The sequence below is a fragment of the Lycium barbarum genome, chromosome 11 (genome assembly GCF_019175385.1).
Source record: "Lycium barbarum isolate Lr01 chromosome 11, ASM1917538v2, whole genome shotgun sequence".
Lineage (NCBI taxonomy): Eukaryota > Viridiplantae > Streptophyta > Magnoliopsida > Solanales > Solanaceae > Lycium > Lycium barbarum.
The window spans coordinates 42,493,850-42,496,605 of record NC_083347.1 but is presented as its reverse complement, the minus strand read 5'-3'; positions in this window follow the sequence as shown (position 1 = coordinate 42,496,605).

The following is a 2,756-nucleotide window of genomic DNA, read 5'->3' as shown; positions in this document are numbered from 1 at the left end:
TTAGATATTACTGTAAGTGTGGTAGTTCTATGTTATTTTGTCCATAGTATCCATGTAAGAGTTTGATATGTCACTTAGTTCTATTAAATGACATTTGGTTTGTTGTTTGAAGTTGAACCTACCTATTCTATTTTGGCTCGTGCATAGTTGTAAGTTGGTTACTATTATGCTTAGTTGATTGTGTGCATGGTGGAGTATCATCCCCTCCCAGTTGGTATAGTCTCATGCCTCTAACACCTTTACATGATCTGCATGTAAGTTTGTTTAAGGTTTAGCATGCCTCTGTGTTGGTTTAAGTGTGCCTGACTCTCTTTTAGTTATAAAAGAAGAACAAATCCTTTAAAATATGACATGTTGTTTCTTAAAATTTCATACTTATTCTAAGTAACCCTTTGAAAATTGTAACCTATTTCTGAGTGACCAATCCTGCCTTAGATGATTATGTGTTTAGGATAGTGCTTAAATCTTGCTTTGATTGACTATCTGATTGTTCAAAATGCATAGTTTGTTTTGTCATGTCAAGATACGTGATTAAGTCTGCATTTCAGTAGCTTATTAATCATGTTTAGCTTCAATTAATCATGATTGTTCAGTATGAATGTTTGGGTCTACTATTCAGTGGTTTCCTAGATACATACATAGCATCCTTATATCTAAACTAAGCCTGTATTGTTTTAATTTTCTCTGTCTACTTTGTATATGATTAGTCACATGAGTGTGGTTTACTTGCATCTATGTCTGCATCCTTGGCCTGACTACCCCTAACTTAGCATGGTTTCATCAAAGCTCTGTTTAAAATTAAAAATTGATATTGTATAACTGCCATCCTTAGCATGAGTTTGAATGGTTTTTTGCTTGATTAAATCTGTGTCAAGTGTGCTTAATGGAATTAAAAGGGACCCTGAGTCACAACTCCAGTAGTCTGCATATATGTTAGCTGCATGACAAATGCTCATTCTCTGTTCAATCTAAACCTGTCTTGCTCATTTCTGCATAGTTGTGATCTCTTGAAAATGTCACATGAACTTGTTAAATGCCTATTTCCCAAAAGTACTTGTTTTAGCCTAGAAATGGTTACATTTGCAATTGGCTTATGTGAAACCATGCTTACTCAGTTCTTCTTGCAACTATATAATAGTAAATCACTTAATGTGTATGCTTATGTGTTAGAAAAATATTAAAAGAGCCTGCCGGGTACTTGCCTGCTCACATCCAACTAGTTTTGTCCGAATGTCTATGTCCATAGCTACTTTATTTGTGTCATATTGCATCTCTCTTCCCTTCCCTTTGTGAGTTTCCTGTTAGTAAATCTGGGCATGACTAGTGTACAACATGACTAAGTGTGAGCCTCTTTATGTGCGCATGTTTTTTTTTCCTCTTCTGAATATTGTACTCTCTTATATGAAATTCATCCTTGTATATCCTAAGGTAGTGTCATGGCATGTAAAATAGATTGGAATCTGTCTTGCCTAAATCTAAGTGCTGATTTTTGTTGAGTATATGGGAGATATACCTAAATATACTAGATATATACAGTTCCTGCATACCTTTGGTATATAGGAGTTTGTATATTGAAGTATACATAAGGTATATCATTTATGTGGCCTCAGAATTTTTAGTTGGGCCTCATAGTAATTTAAGTTGGGCCTGCTTTCCAATTTTTGCTACATTGGGCCTTTCCTCTTTATGTTTTGAGGTCAACTCTCTATTCTTCTCAGATAAGCTATGGTTGGGCTTGCATGCCTCAGATTTTTCGTATTTTCATATGTGTGGGTTGAACCTTTATTTGATTATGTATATATTCGTGGCCTGTTATTTGTATTTTTTCTTATTTATGTGGATAGTCAATATATGCGTACTTGGTCATGATAGTTTATTAGATTAGGGCCTAGATTCCTCTCTAACCATCCTTCTTCTTCTTCTTCTCTTTCTTGTTACATGTGAACTTCGCTGAGGCCATTTGGGTCGTCTCTTACCATTTTGAAACCTGATGGGCCTGAAGCCCAAATTTTTTCTTCTTTGATGAGTCCGAGGAAAGAAAGGAATCTAATATATTTAAGGCCCAACGATGGGTAAAAATAGTAACTGGTGGGCTTAGGTAGGCCCACCAGCCTAAACTCTTCTTTATATTTATTTTTTATTCATGTGTAAAATTGTATTTGTAAAAAACACTCACAATTATTGAAACCCTTATGAATGTTAGAATTTAGGAGATAATTAGCTGATTTAGGAAAGTTGCCCAAAAAATGGATTTCCAAAACTCGTGTTACACCTCCGAAAAATCTTCCGTTGGTACGCGAGTGAATGACCTAGTGATGAGCACGAGTGTATGATGTTTCCATGAGTAAGAAACGACATTTGATGACACTAAATAAGATTCCAAAGGCAATCGCAATAAGAGAGAGGTTATGCTCTATAACGAATAATTATAAGTTTTGGAAATGTGAAAAGTTGCAAGTTTGCATTCTGGCCAGTGGTCGTAAAATGAAATACGGACCGTAAAATGGTATACGGTCCGTAAACTGCCATGTCGTATTGTGGCTTCCAAAACTTCAAACTTTCTGCCAAATGATCAATGGTTAAATACGACCTGGAATACGGACCGTAAAGTGGTTTACGACCCGTAAACCATGATCGTAAATCACCATGTCCCAGCCTGAGTTTCTGGTTCTGTTATGATTAAATACGAACACGAAGGACGGTCCGTAAACTGGAATACGGACCGTAAACCAACTTTACGACCACTGTCCACTTCA